This window comes from Canis aureus, chromosome 4 (assembly GCF_053574225.1).
Source record: "Canis aureus isolate CA01 chromosome 4, VMU_Caureus_v.1.0, whole genome shotgun sequence".
Taxonomy (NCBI): Eukaryota; Metazoa; Chordata; class Mammalia; order Carnivora; family Canidae; genus Canis; species Canis aureus.
Genome location: NC_135614.1, coordinates 58886761 through 58902451, shown reverse-complemented (window position 1 = coordinate 58902451; position 15691 = coordinate 58886761). Strand labels below are relative to the sequence as shown.

The window sequence follows — 15691 nt, the reverse complement described above, 5'->3', positions numbered from 1 at the left end:
CAGGGATATTCTTGCAGGTTAAAGTTCTCCCTGGATTTCACAAATGCTACCACGCAGGTGTTTTTTCCTGACCAGCCTTGGGGTTCACTAAGTAGGAGCAGGCTATGGCCCATCTTCTTTTCCTTTCAACCTCAGGAGGAAATGGGGCTAACACCCTTATAGAAAATAAAGGCATCCCTCCTTGCAAGGGTCTCTGAGCTAGATTTCTGATAATTCAGAAAGCCCTTTAAATAAGAAATACAGTGTTTAGAACCTGACAGGTAGGCATCCTTCCAGCTTTTTGTGGCTTACCAACGGCCTCTAGTGGCCAGTGACTCCAAGTGCCATGAACTGCAAGCCTTGGCTTCTTACCCAGATCCTTTGGCTGTGTGCCCCATAGAGTTTTAAAATACTGCATTAATTCCTGATCAACATGGTTTGCAGTATTGGGACAGAAAAAAAAAAGTAGAGTCTAAAACTCTAGGTAAAGAGAGTATTACAATGGCTGATCTAATTCATAAAACCAGGAGCCAGGCTGTTACTAAAGCTCTTCTCCTTTTAATATTGCAGGCTATAAACCCTAGGAGGTAGATGATACTATTATCTCTGCTCAGCTGCTAGGTAAACTAAAGTTCAGAGAGGTCATATAACTAGGCCACACACTGGTTAGTGTGAGGAACACCCAGGTTCATGTGGGCACAGGTCTATATGAACATAGGCTCTAACCTTTGCCAGACAGGCTGAAGGCAACATGTGTGCAGTTGATTGTCATGGCAGTGGTCTAGACTTGGGCAGAGTAATGGCAGCTAGCATTTAAAAATTCATTCTGTGCCAGGCATGTGCTAAGTGCTCTTATGTGGAATACCCAATTCACTCATTTCTAGCTACCATGTGAGATAAATATCTCCAATTTACAAATGAGAATGTAGACTCTTAGCAAGGTCAAAACTGCCAGAGGTCATAAAACTTAAAGGAGGAACCAGGAGTTAGGATTCAGTTTGTTCAAATCCAAAGCAATTGCTCTAATTTATCTGAATGTATTGAATGTGTATCCTTATAGCAAGTCTAGGTTGTTGGTCTTTAGCACTCACTCACCTGAAATATTCTTTTCTTCCTCCTTACCTGGCTATGTGCTAATGAAAGTTTTGGCCAATAAGAGTGTAGGGAACTATGGAAGTCTATCGGTCAGTGTCCCTCAGAACAAAGACTGTGTAGTTGGGAGAAAGTCCACTCTTGCGTGTGTGTGTTTTATGCTCTCACTTATCCCCTCCGACTCCTGACAGGTGGTGGGTGGAGTGGGATTCCATCATTTCCTGGGGTCTTGGAGGATTTCAATATGTGGAGATGGTACAGGGCAGTGGTCATGAGACAGGCTTTGGAGTCCGGGACATAGCCACAGTTACTCAACCATTTAAGACTCAGTTTCCTCATCCAAGAAATAGACACAATAGTGCCTACCTTGTAGGGCTGTTGCAGGAATTAAATAAGACAAACGCATATGATATTCTTAGTGTAGAACCCATCTCAGGGTTAGTCTTGCTACTGTGTTCATGAGGAAGGGAACACACAGTGACTTGGTATGTTTCTCTGGGAGGCTTCTCACCAACAGCACTAACCATTGAGGACCTGGCCTCTTGTGAAATTTTAGCAGATGCAATCAGGTTTTTCCCCTTGTAACATGAGCAATTCACTTAGGGCTTGAAGCAAGAACAATGTTTTGATGGAAGACAGCCAAAGCGCTGATGTCCCCCTCCCACAGGGATAAAATGGGGGAGAGGAAGTCCTGAAGCCTCTATAGAGAGCCATGCCAACCAAATTTCTTGCCAGGAGACTATTGAGTTTTGGGAGCCGCAGGGGACATATAGCCACGGAGGAATTAATTTGCCTCAAAAGGAATCGCCGTGACTTAATGGCTTTATTGAATCCACAGTTTTTAGCCCATTGATTCCTGTTTACTTGAACTTGGGGCTGTGCAGGAGCTGTGCCATTACTTTGTCTGTTCCTATCGATTAGCCAGTCTCCCTCCTCCTCTGGCCTAACATTCATCCTTCTTCACGTATGTCACTGCTCCTTTCCTGCCTCCTGCATTCTGTCCTCATTTCGGCCTTCCCAGTGACTAGGTTGGACGTATGCACATGGTCCAGGAAAGTCCTCTGGATTCCTTGCTAATTGGAAATAATGGCATCAGGTAGATCAATGCTGCTGTCTTGCATTAGGGCTTTTTTGTGCTAGTTATAATCATGCTTTTGCTTAAGGATTTGTTTTCTTACAATGGAGCTTTGGAAAAAAACAAAAAACAAAACTTTAACTTCTGGGTTCTTTTGGATTGTCTTATTTAGCTGTCCTGGGAGTTTTTAAAAGGTAATTTCAAACTTTAGTGTACACCAGGATCACCTGGGATCTTACACAAAAGGACATTTCTGAGCCCAAATATTTTGACTTAGTAGGTTTTTGCTCTCCTTTTTTTTTTTTTAAATTGAGGTTGACTTCGCATGACATAAAATTAACCATCCTGAAGTGAACAATCCAGAGGTATTTAGTACATTCACAATGTTGTGCAGCCATCTCGTCTGTTGAGTTCCAAGACATTCTCATCACCCTCAAAGGAAACACTTGTGTCCAGTAAGCAGTCACTTCTTGTCCCCTACTCCTCCCCAGCTCTTGGTGATCACTAATCTGCTGTATGTCTTTGTGATGGAATCATCTAGTTTTTTTCTTTTCGCATCTGGACCATTTCACCTGGTATAGTATTTTGAGGTTCATCCATGTTGTAGCATAACTCAGTCCTACATTTCTTTTTGTGCATATATTTTATTGTATGCACATACCCTATTTTGCTTATTCACTTAAACAAGGACATCCTTTTGTTCTGTAGCAGGTGACCTTTGGTCCACACTTTTGGAATCACTGGTGTGGAGGCCGAGAAAATTAAGGCCATTCCACCTTAAATTCAGCGTTAGCACAAGTACAGCCATCCTAGGCCCCTGTGAATAAGAGCTGAACTTTACCTCACTTCAGTTACAGGAAAAAAAAAAACAGCTTACAACTTAAAGCCCTAGAAAGCCCCATATTAGAATGAGAACAGAGCCAAGCCAGTGGCAGAAAGCCCCATATTAGAATGAGAACAGAGCTCAATGCCCTTGAAAGCCCCATATCAGAATGTAAACAGAACTTAAGAAATTCCTCCACCCCTCCTGGAGGTCCCCTAGACCAGCCCTTAAAACTAAGCTGGAACCCAACTAGGGTCCAAGTCCCTGCTCTGCTGTGTTGGGTATACTTGGACCCAAGCCGAAGCTTGTAAATAAACCCTCGTGTGTTTGCATCGGTGTCGTCTCCTTGGTGGTTTCTCGGATTCGCTATCTTGGGCACAACAACTGGCAGTAGATATTATTGGGTTTGCCCCCAGGCAGTTTGATACCCTGTCAAAGTAGTTTGGAGGCCAGGCCCCGGCTGCCCATTGCCTTTGGAGATGGTCCTAGCAGGGGATGATCAGGGAAATGCCTAGTCAGACAGGACAAAGCATTGTAGCAGGGCATAGACAGAGACCCAGGCAAACAGTATAGTGAAATACATGTAAGAGAGACTTGTATTTATATCCTGATTCTGTTCTCTGAGCAAGTTAAAAATTTTCTGATCCTCCTGTTGTTTATTTGTAGATTAGAAAAAGAACAGTTATCATTCCCACTACATTGTTGTTTGCATTAGATGAAATAATTTATATTAAGTGCCTGGTATAAGGTCTGGCACAGAGTGAGTAAAGTGGGGCCCAAAGTGGTCATGATTTTTATTACTTTTCCAGAAAAGGAATAATGTGCCGCTGGAGTCTGGCATAGCTAACTTAGCTGGTTTGGCTGCTGTTCTAGTACCCTATAGCATCTCCAAGAAAACTCATGAGAAAAAGACCCTGTTGTGAAAAAATAAGAAGACCCAGCATGAGACTCTGAGTCTTAACAATAAAAGAGAGACCTTGTTTTTAAATTGAGACAGTGTCGGAATGGAAGCAGTAGTAGGGTTAAACTGGTCAGAGTTGTCATTGCTGGTCTGATTTCTCTACTAGACTGAGAGTAAGGGAAGGCAAGAGTTATGTTTGTCTTTTTTACTACTCTGTCTCTAGCACATGTGTAGAGTTTGCACTCAATAAATATTTGTTACATGCCTGGCTGGTTGGATGGATGAATGGATGGATGGATAGGTGGATACTGTGTTATCTCTATGAGCTTAGGACTCCTTAAATTCTTCTGAATAAGTCTCATGTACTATTGGAAAAAAATTTCCTGGCCAAGGTACCCTTCTATGAGACTATTTCGAAATCAACTCCAAAATTCTTAAAAATATGCACATCTTTTGGTTCAGCAGTTCCATTTCTTAGTATTTAACTTAAGAAATCCCTGGAGGCTCAGAAAGATGATGGCTTAAGAACATTAATTGTGAGGCCATTTAGAATAGCAAAAACAGTGGAAAATAACTTGCTATCCAACAACAGAGGATTGGTTAACTATATTATGGTTTTTTTATTTAATAGATTTCAAAGCCATAATAATTTAGAAGATTGTTTATAATATGAGAGAATGCTCAAATTATATAGTTAGGGAAAAAAGCAAATCACACAACCATATTTTGATATACTACCATTGATGTGTATATATGTTTGCATGTGCAAGTATAAACTGGAAAAACATGTACTAAAATACTATCTGTTATTCTGAGTGATATAATTGGAGGTAATTTTAGTTTTGAGCTTTTTGAGCTTTTCTGTAGTTTCTATTGTTTTTATATTGAATGTGTAATCAAATACAATAATATTAAATATTGCTAAGGATTATTTCTGATAAGAATTTGAATCTTAGATCTCTTATGTGTGTCTTAACCTGCATAGGATATGGAATGGCTTTAACTGTGGGGATTGGAAAGCTATGAGAAATGGCTGGGGACAGCAAAGCATTAGGCAAGGCTTCTACAACATTCCAGGAGTAGGCCACGTTGCTCTTATTTTGCTAGAAGAGAGTATGTTCTGCATCCCTTTCATGTCATGTTCTCTATTCTCTCCTATATGTTACTATTAGAGGTAAACTGAGGCAAACTCAAATTAGTTTATTAAATTGAGTTTATTTGGGAATAGCAGAGGAGTTGCAATTCAAGAAAGCTATGCTGTAACAAGCTACAGGAAAGTCCATTGAGGGTTTGGGGCAGTCTGTATTTATGGGCAGGGAATGTAAAGAGAGGAAAGTCCAGCCAGAGTCCAAGCAGTAAGTTCTTTGGCTTGAGGAAGGGGAAAGATTCTTGGTAGATGATCATTGGTCAGGAGATGTGTCTCAGTCTTCTGTAAATCAGGCAGTCATGAGAAATGAGTTTCTTAGTTCTTAAATTCTATTCTTCTGAAGGTATATACATGACATTTTCCATTTTATTTTCTCTAGTTCCATTTTACTTTATTTATTTTTTTAAAAGATTTATTTATTTATTCATGATAGACACAGAGATTGAGAGAGAGGCAGAGACACAGGAGGAGGGAGAAGCAGGCTCCATGCTGGGAGCCCGATGCGGGGCCCAATCCCGGGACTCCAGGATCGCGCCCTGGGCCAAAGGCAGGCACCAAACCGCTGAGCCACCCAGGGATCCCTCTAGTTCCATTTTAGATTGACATCCCTTCATATTAGCTTTGAATGCATCCAAGGGTGTAGTTGTTTTTTGGTCTACATGGAGACTGGATCCATGTTGTAAGCTTTGACTACTGAGATAACCAGCCATATAGTTTTCAAGAAGATAATTTGCAACCTTGCATGGGGTGAATTGTTCATTAATTGTTCATGTTTAGTTCTGTCCCATGTTCCAGGAAGTTAAAAGAAGAAAATCTGGACTGAGAAAGTGGAAATGGAGTAAGTATTTCTAAGGAAAGTAAGGGAAATAAGATGACAGTTTTTGACCACTGGCTTTTTAGGTTTTTAGGTAAATATTCAGTTAAATTTAATACCCTCCTGAGCGGGCCTAAGGCTTTGTTCTTGGGTCATCTTCTTTGAGGTTAGGTTCTCCCCAGAGGTTCCTGGATCCCTTACACTAGCATGTGGCCTCTGGGTGCTCCTCCAGAGTTCTTCAATGTGTTGGCATCCTAGATAGGGATGATTTGGATTCATGCTGGACCTCTACAGGATTTGAAAACCAGTAGTGATGTTGGTCTATGGAATGTGCTTTATAGGAAAAGGAAAGGTGCTAAAGGGAATATGTATAGAGGAGCATCTGAAGTCATATAAGATGCAGTTTGACAGATGAATAGGAGATTTGGGGGAATCAAAGAGAACCCATGGTCAGAGGCAAAGGTGCAGTGTTTGAAAGGCCATTGAGGTGGGAAGGAACTCAGTGTGCAACAGGAAAAAACCATGTCAACAAGATGTGCAAAGGTGTTTCAAGGACTAGATAAGAGAGAGGCTTATATTCCATACTTAGGAGTCAGCTATTCTGGCTCACAGCTCATTGGTTGCCATTGAAGGATTTTAAGCAAAGGACAAACATTTAGTAATATACACACCCTATCACTTCTATTAATCTGTGAGTTCCCTGAAGGCAAATATTTGATTTTGAGTCATCTCAGTGGTGACCTCCTCCCGTGCCTACTATGGCCCCTTATTTATAATAATTGCTATCTTGAATTAGGTGCTCAGTATGAGTCTGACACTGTGCTAAATGCTTTACATGCTGTAGTAGTTAGAGTTCTCCAGAGAAACAGAACCAGTAGGGTCAGTCTATGTATCTATGTATCTATCTACATTGATTTATTATAAGGAATCAGATCATGCAGTTAGAGAGGCTGAGAAGTCCCAGATCTGCAGTCAGCAATTTGGAGACACAGGAGAGCTGATGTGTTGCTCCATTCCTATCCAGAAGTCTGAGGAACAGGTAAGCTGATGATGGACGTATCAGTCTGCAAACTGGCAGTCTTGAGAACCAAGAAGAGCAGATGCTTCAGGCCAAGTCTAAAGGCCAGACAAGACCAATGTCCTAGCTCAAGTAGGTTTTGTTTTAAGGCAAGAGTTCCCTCTTATATGAGGGAGGGTTATTCATCTGTCCTATTCAGGCCTTCAACTGATTAGATGAGGGCTGCCCACATAAGGGAGAATAGTCCATCTTACCCAACCTCCTAATTGACATGTTAATCTCATCCAAAAACATAGTCACAAACACACCCAGAATATCGTCTAATAAATTCTCTGGGTACCCCCTTCCCTCCCCTCCCTCCACCACCATGGCTCAGTCAAGCTGACACACAGAATTAACCAGCACACATGTATGTCATTCAACTTACACAATGATCTTGCAAGGTTGTTTCTATTTTCATTCCTATTTTATAGAGGAGGAACTGAACCTTAGAAAGTTTGTGTCATGTTCACGAATAACAACTGGTGAGTGGAAAGGCTAGTATTAAAACCCAGGCAACTGACTCTTCGGGCTACATCCTTAACTACCATGCTCGAGCAAATATTTTAAGATTGTTTATAGAACTGTTGCATAGAAATTTAACAAACATATAATCACTGATAATAGGTTAATTATATTGAACATCCATTAATTTCTATCTAATGAGTAAATAAATGTATTCTTAATACCTGCCTTCCAATAAATACATATTTTAAAACTTTTTTCTGGTTCTGGAGAAAAAGGACAAGATACAGTGAGGAGAATATTGCTCAGCAAACACTGGTGAGTCTGATGGATAATTCAGGTTCCCTTTCACTATGAGTGTCCTAGGTCTACCAGCTGTATTTCAGCAAAGAAAGAAGTCAGTACAGGAAGATGTGGAGACAGCAAGGACCTCTCAGCATTAAGTTAGCTGTGTTGTAAAAAGAGGAGACAAATGTAACCAGCTCACAGTAAGACTTGACCCTTGGAAAGAATAATGTGGTGAAATAATTTCCTGGGGATTGTCTGGAGTATGTTTGAATGAGGTTAGTCAGCTAAACTTATTCCAGAATCTCAGGAGTCCTAGGCTCTGTGGGTTGACTGTCACTAATAAATAGCATGTTCTGGAAATCTGTGCAAATCAAATCCTGCTTTTCCTATTGATTTTCATGGATTATGAAGATATCAGTGGGCACTACACACAAACTCTATTACAAAGCTATAATTATCAAAATGGTATGGTATTGACATAAAAACAGACATGAACTCACTGAAATAGGATAGAGAGCCCAGAAATAAACTCACATATAATATGGTCAATTAATTTTGAACAAAGCCACCAAAAATAAACAATGAAGAAAGGAAGGAATGTCTTCAATAAATGGTGCCAGGAAAACTGGGTATATCCATGCAAAAAAATAAAACTGGGCCCTTGTCTTAAACTACACCCCAAAATTAACTCAAAATGTATTAAAGACTTAAACTAAGACCTGAAACCCTTAAATTCCTAGAAGAAAACATAATGGATAAGTTCCTTGACTTTGGTCTTGACAATAATTTTTTTGGATTTGACACCTAAAACAAAGGCAACAAAGGAAAGAATAAGCAAGTTGGGGCTACATGAAACTAAAAAGCTTCTGCTCAACAAAGAAAACCATAACAAAATGAAAAGTTTTCTCTATGGAATGAGAGAAAATATTTGCAAACCACATATCTGATAAGAGGCTAATATCCAAAATACATAAGAAATCCATACAACTCAATAGCAAAAAAACAAATAATCCAATCAAAAAAGGAAGAGGACCTGAATAGACATTTTTTCCCCAAAGAATATATATAAATGGCCAAAAAGTACTTGAAAAAGTGCTTAAGATACTAACCATCAGTGAAATGTAAGTCAAAACCACAATGAGATATCACTTCACACCTGTTTGTTGTCACATTATTCACAATAGCCAAGACATAAAAATAAACACAACTTAGTGTCCCTCAATGGATGAATGGATAAAGAAAATGTAATACACACACACACGCACAAGCATACAATGGAATAGTATTCAGTCATAAAAAGAAGAAAATCCTGTCACTTGTGACAATATGGATGAAACCAAAGGGCATTATTAATACTAAGTGAAATAAGCTGGATGGAGATAAATCAATACTGCACGGTATTACTTTATGTGGAATTTTTTTAAAAAAGAAAATTGGCTTCATAAAAATAGAGTAGAATGGTGGTTTCCAGGGGCTGGGTGGTTGGGAATATGGGGAGAAGTTAGTAAAAGGGTGCAGACTTGCAGTTATAAGATGCATAACATCTGAGGATCTAGTGTATTACATGGTAACTATGGTTGATAATACTGTATTGTGTAATTGAAATTTGCTAAGGGAATAGAGTTTAAGTGTTCTCATCATAAAAAAAGATAAATATGTGTGGTTATGAGTGTGCTAATTAGCTGAATGGTGTGATCCTTTCATAATGTTTATGAGTATCAGATTATCACATTATATTTGCTATACAATTTTATTTGTCAATCATACCTCAATAAAGCTGGGGGAAAAGAGAAATATCTGCATAATTAAGACTGGCTCAGCTGGGAGTAATGTTGGGGCTTTAGTGGCCCAGGCTGGTAGGGAAGAATGTCCTAAATCCAGATAGTAGTCTAATTTGTCACACCCAAAAGGAAGCTTCAGGTTACAATAAGACCAGTGTTTACCACTTGGGGAAATTCAAGATAGGAAATTTTTTTATTTGCAAAGAACTGAACTCATTGTAGCTGGTTCTTTATAAAGGAGAATTTTGAAAGTTTACAGGGACATTTCAAAAAAATGAAAGACAATTTTGTACTTTGTTTCAGAAAAACATATGCTTTGATGTAAAGGTCCTAAGGATTGAGTTTTCTCTCGTCTGTTTTTTTGTTTTTGTTTTTTTTTTCCCTCTCTAGATGCATTAAAAAATGTTGATTGGTTTCTCTCAGTAATACTACCTTCTAAGGCAACCAGTCTGTAAGTGTGTGGCTAAAAATGACCATCCCATCTATGACTCACATGACCTCTCAGTTTAAACTTATATGTATCTGATTATATCTGTTTTTTTCCTTTGTTCAAACTCTCAAGGAAGGGTACTGATTATTTCCTAGCCAGTTAGTGGATCTTTGTTGCCTTTTTGTGTGTGTTGGGTGTGTATTTGGCTATGGCTTACAGTGGATCACATGCTAAAACATACTCACCCCTCATCAGGTGTGGGGAAGAAACTTTTCTGAAAAAGGAATGTGGGCTTACTGGTATGCCAGCACTATATCCCAAAGTAAGTCCCAGCAGGACTTCTTTTTAAGCAGTGATATTGCCCTGAATCACAGAGTTATCAAGTGTCTGTCCCCTGTCATCTCTTTTAAGCAGAACTCAAATCAGTGGCTGGGAGTTTGGCTGACGGGATTCAGTTACCAGAACAAAGGGATTGGCATATGTGTGGTCGAGGCTTCAGCCCACTAAGCTTAGGTTCAGAACAAAATCCCAATCTCAGAACAGGAACAGGTATGCAAATCAGGGACAGAGGGACAGGTACTGTCAAATGGTTGAGAAAACATGACATGTCTAATGAAAAGGCGTACGTGTTTGAGCACTATGTGATGCATTTGAATGAGTTGAGGAGCTTAATTTCAGTTCACCTGCCCAGATCTAGTGATCTGCTAAAAGAATTCTTTTGACAGTATCAGGTGGTGAATGTAGTGGAGGGTTAGGTTTGGAAACCTGTGAGGTACTGGGCTCTTAGATGCCTGCATGTACCTGATTCTGAGCCAACTTACAACTGCAGCAGGGACCTAGGTCCTCCTACTTCCAGGCTCAGGCTCTTTCCTTTGTATCCTGCTGCTGCCTTTATAGTTGAAAGACATCACAACATTCTTCTGTATCCTAGAAACAGGGTTTGTCTTGCTGTGACTATTAGATTTTATTTTATATGATCAGGGTAGGTAGGACTTAGGTGAATTTCATGAGAGATTGAGTTTTGAATATATGTATTCATAACTGGGCTCTATCAGTCAGAAAAGGTTAGATTTTAATTTTTTTTTTCCAGGGACATATGATAACATATAAAAATGCTATATATCTATGCTGGATCTTCTAGGGGTTCTCCCATGAGCTTTTCTAACTCTAGGAACTAGGCTAGTTAGGGAGGCAGAGGGAAAGGACAACATGGCAAAGCATATCTTGACTCTTAAGCTTCTACCTCAAAGTGATACGCATCAGTAAGTTCATATTTCATTGGCCAAATCAAGCCCTTACTTCACATAGGCAGGGAAGAGTAATCCTACTATAGCCCTAGAAGAAGAGATTCATTCATAAAGTTTAGCATGGAGACGTTTGACTTGTTTACTTCTATATCCTCAGCATTTAGAACAGTGTTTGGTACATGGTAAGTATTTAAAAATATGCATCGAATAAACAAAGGAAAGAATAAATGTATGAAACTAAAATAACAACTCATATCACCCAGGATTTACCTTGGTTCCTGGACACAGTTCTGAAATTTCTTTGCTAAAACCTTTTAGGAAATAGCTACAGAAAAAAAATCTGTATTTGGGAAAATAGTCTTCAGTATAGATTATTCATGATTGGGAAGTCGTGAGCTGCATGAGTCCTTAGTTGCATTTTATATTGGTATCTGTGTCACGTTTTTTCAAAGGGTGTTTGGCAGGTGAGTTTGAATAGTTGTCTGATTCTCAGGATATTGAAGTGTGGGATGTAGAATTGGGGTTCATTCAGGGATCTCACTACAGAGCTGAGAGTAAAATCTCCATATTGACAATTAACTTTGCAGAAGATGTCATGAGGATCCCCTTTTCTCCAAAATTATGGGTCCTCTTGGGGTTAACATTGGTTCTTACATGAAATAGCCAGAAGACTGCATGTAAGTGGCTATTCTGGGAGGCCTGGCTCTCAAATCTGCAGGCACATTAAGATTAATGGCCACTTCCATTTCCCTGCTTTGTCCTCAGTAAGCATGGGTCCTTAGAGCCACTTTATGCCAAAAGAACAAATGTCTGCAAGTGCCCCTTCCATTTCTGGGAAATCTAAAACCTGCCCATAACTTGGCTAATTTGTAGTTAATCATGGGGAAGATAATGAGTAGGGAAAATTGAGGGAGCAGGGGACAGAGTTGCTAGGAAACAGATTTACTTCTTACATCTAGACAAATAAACTAAAAAAATGGTGTTAATGAGTCCAGTTACTGACAATCTCAGTTCCAAGGAAGCACACTACAGAAATAGTGTTCCCATGAAAAAGCATCAGTTAGAAACAGAGGCCCTGGGGAAAGGAGTAGAACATGGATATTCAGCACAGAATACTACTTCTTAGAGTAGATTCGCTGATTAAATGAAGTACTTGATGGAAAGGGCTTAATACACTATCTGCATAAAGGATGTGGTCAATAAATGTTAGTCAAAATAATTATCGGTATTATAAATATATGTTAGCTATAAGTTAGTATTAGTCCCATCATCCTCTTATGTGTTCTGGTTCTAGCTCTTCACCAATTGCGAACATCTTCCATTATTAGTTAAACAATTTCTGAGTCTTCATCTCCTCATTTCACCTCCTGTGCCTTGATTGCTGGAAGGGTCAATGAGGGAAGATGTCTGTGAGCAATTTATAAACCTCAAGGAATTTTTTGTCTACAAAGGGCATAATTTGTCTGCTTCGTTATTGATAACAGCAATTCCCTGGACCCAAGAGGGATTTTGATATATATCTTTGGGGCTCCTTTCCTGCTATTCTTTCCTTTCTCTGCACTTCAAATCCCAGTCTTTTTAGTAGCTGTGAACTCTGATCTCTGTTTCCCCAATCCAGCAAAACTGCTGCTGTCTGCTTGACTATTTTTCTGCATAGCGATTTGGAAAATGCCCTCACAAAGAAGACTGATGTGTGAATTGGGAGGGTTTTACCTCATGTGCTTTCCTTCTCTTGAGGCTCATAGCCTTGCATTGGTTATTGTTCAATGTCTGAAAACAGTTGTTTTATGTATTTTGTTTAGCTTTTTACAGCAGAGATTAAATCTGATAGTAGCTACTCTACAAAGGCTAAAACCAGAAGTAATTGTAGCTTTCTTAAAACTTTTACTTTATTTTGTTAGGTGAGAAAGCAAAAGTCCTTCAAGTAGACAAATTAATAAAATAATTACAAATTGTGATACATTCTATGAAGAAAAAATAAAGGCACTAAAACAGAGGTAGAAAGTGGGGAGGGATGGCAGGATTTGGGGTATGGCGGTCAGAGGAGGCTGCTGTGAGAAGTCTCAAGTTAAGATACAAAGGATGAGCAGGAAAGAAAAAAAAAAGGAAAAGTAGGACCTTACTTATATAAGCAGAGGTAGGAGGGGAGAACAAAAAAGAATTCTAAATAAAAGTATGGACTCTGAATAAGTGGTGCTTGCCAAAATTTACACCACACAAATAAGAGCCAGAATATTACGTTAAACCTGAGTGCCATGTTTTAAAATAGAGAACTTGTAAGTGTTGTTAAGCCAAGGTCTCTGGAGACCCTGAAAAGAGAGGAATAAAGAAGTCAAGGCTATAGCTAGGGATTGGGTAGGGGGCAACATTTGGGCATATCCTACTACGATTGCTATCTTTAAATACCCACAAAGCTATCATAAAGGGGATAAGCAACATTCTCGTGCATGGTTTGGCAAACTACAGCCCAGGGTCAAATCCAGCCACAAAGCCTGCAAAATTAAAATGATTCTTTTTTTTTTTTTTTTTTTACATTTTTAAATGATTACATTTGAAACAGTTATATTAGTACCTCTGTAATTGCTTTGATTTTGTTATTTGGCCCACAAAACTTACACTCTTTACCAGGGCCCTTTAAGAAAGTTTGCTGACCCTTGCTTTAGAACAATTGCAGGAATTTAATTTCCTGTAGCAAAAGAAATGAGCAGCAGATTTGGATACAAATTCTCTAAGGGAAAAGTATTTCCTGGATGGGGTTCTGGAGGGGTCTTCCTCATAGGCCTTCTCCTTACCCCTCATTTCACACTGGCTAGTTTTCTACCTACTCAGCCCATGCATGAGAGGACATTGTTTGGCTTCCTGAGAAAAATGTGGAGGTGCTAGACCAACCAACTGGCTAAGAATTTGATTCTGTGAAATTGGACGGTTTTCTATTTAGTTGAGACAATAGTTTAGTTTGAAAATACCCAGTTACTGATTGTAACTAATACATTGTTTCACCAAAGCAAATTACTTTATCATTCCTCAAACTGGATTTAAAGCATAAACCCCTTGAGTAACAGATTAGTATCTGAAATTAATCTATCATAAATTATTAAGAACCAGGGGGAGACTAGTTCATAGTATAATAAACCAGGCTAATTCTCCAGAAACTAGGCTTTGGGTCCAGGTATTTCAAAAGGAAAATACTGATTTCAGAGCAGTCTTTTCTAGCAAAAACCGAACAGGTGATAGAATATCCTGAAACACGGTGTAGGTATTGTTCCTTTACCAAAGAAGGAGTACAGTCTGATGAGGAGATTAGAAAATAATAGGAAGTATGTAGGACATTCCTAGTACTTAATTATCTTATAACTGGAAGTTTGTACCCTTTGACCCCCTTTGTCCAATTTCCCCCTCCCCTTCTTGTGGTTACCTTCTGGTAACCACAAGTCTTACTCTTCTTCTATGAATTTAAAAAATTTTCCATATATAAGTGAAATCCAAGTGTTTATCCTTCTCTGACTTATTTCACTTAGCATAATGCCTTCAAGATCCATTCATATTGTAACCAATATTAGGATTTCCTTTTTTTATGGATGAGAAATACTCCGTGTGTGTGTGTGTGTGTGTATGTGTGTACACGTAGACACACATACAACTTCTTCACTCTTTCATCCATCAATGAACCTTTAGCTTGTTTCCATGTATTGGCTATTACAAATAATGTTACTATGAACATGGTGTGCAGATATCTTTTCAAGTTAGTATTTTCACTACTTTTGCTTGTATTCCCAGAAGTGGAATTTCTGATTCATGTGGTAGTTCTATTTTTCTTCTTTTTGAGGATCCCCTATACTGTTTTCCATGGTGGCTGTACAAATTTACAATCCCACCAACAGTGTACAGGATTCCCTACTCTCCAAATCCATACCAGCCTTTGTTGTCTCTTATCATTTTTTACAATTATCAGTCTAGTCTAACAGGGATGAGGTAATATCTCATGGCGGTTTTAATTTGCATCTCCCCAATGACTAGTGATGTTGAGCATCATTTTATGTACCTGTTGGCCTTTTGTATATATTCTTTGGAGAAGAATCTATTCAAGTTCTTTGCTTGTTTTTAAATTGTGTTTTTATTTATATTTTGATTTTGAGTTGTATGAATTCTTTATATGCTTTAGAATTAATCCCTTAATCAGGTATGTGGTTTGCAAATATTTTTTTTCCTATTTCGTAGGTTGTCTTTCCCCCTTTGTTTATGGTTTCCTTTATTGAACAGATGCTTTTTAGTTTGATGGAGTCCCACTTGTTTATTTTTGCTTTTGTCGGCTTATACTTTAGGTGTCATATCCGAAAACTCATTACCAAGACCATGTCAAGAAGCTTTGTTCCTGTGTTTTCTTCCAGGATTTTCACAGTTTCAGGTCTTACATTTATATCTTTAATCCATTTGAATTTAATTTTTGTCAGTGGTGTAAAATATGGATCTAGTTTTATTGCTTTACATGTGAATATTCAATTTTCCCAGTACTATTTATTAAAGAGACTTTTTTTTTCTCCACTGAATATTGTTGGCTCTTTTGTCAAATATTAGTTGATCATATATGCTTG

At 38.7% G+C, this 15691-nt stretch overlaps 1 protein-coding gene across 6 annotated transcripts in view; it reads left to right on the top strand.

Annotated features, from left to right (window-relative positions):
* The window catches only part of LOC144312780 (uncharacterized), a 740032-nt gene that overhangs the window by 465348 nt on the left and 258993 nt on the right, over nt 1-15691 (top strand). Inside the window, exons 1-2 of one of the 6 annotated variants that reach the window (XR_013378375.1) lie at nt 10834-11114; nt 11257-11281. The exons of 4 other annotated variants lie outside the window; for them this stretch is intronic. The gene's annotated coding sequence lies outside the window, so the exon portion shown is untranslated. Of the gene's footprint in view, nt 1-10833; nt 11282-15691 lie in introns of those variants that run through there. One more of the 6 variants, XR_013378374.1, reaches the window with a different exon arrangement.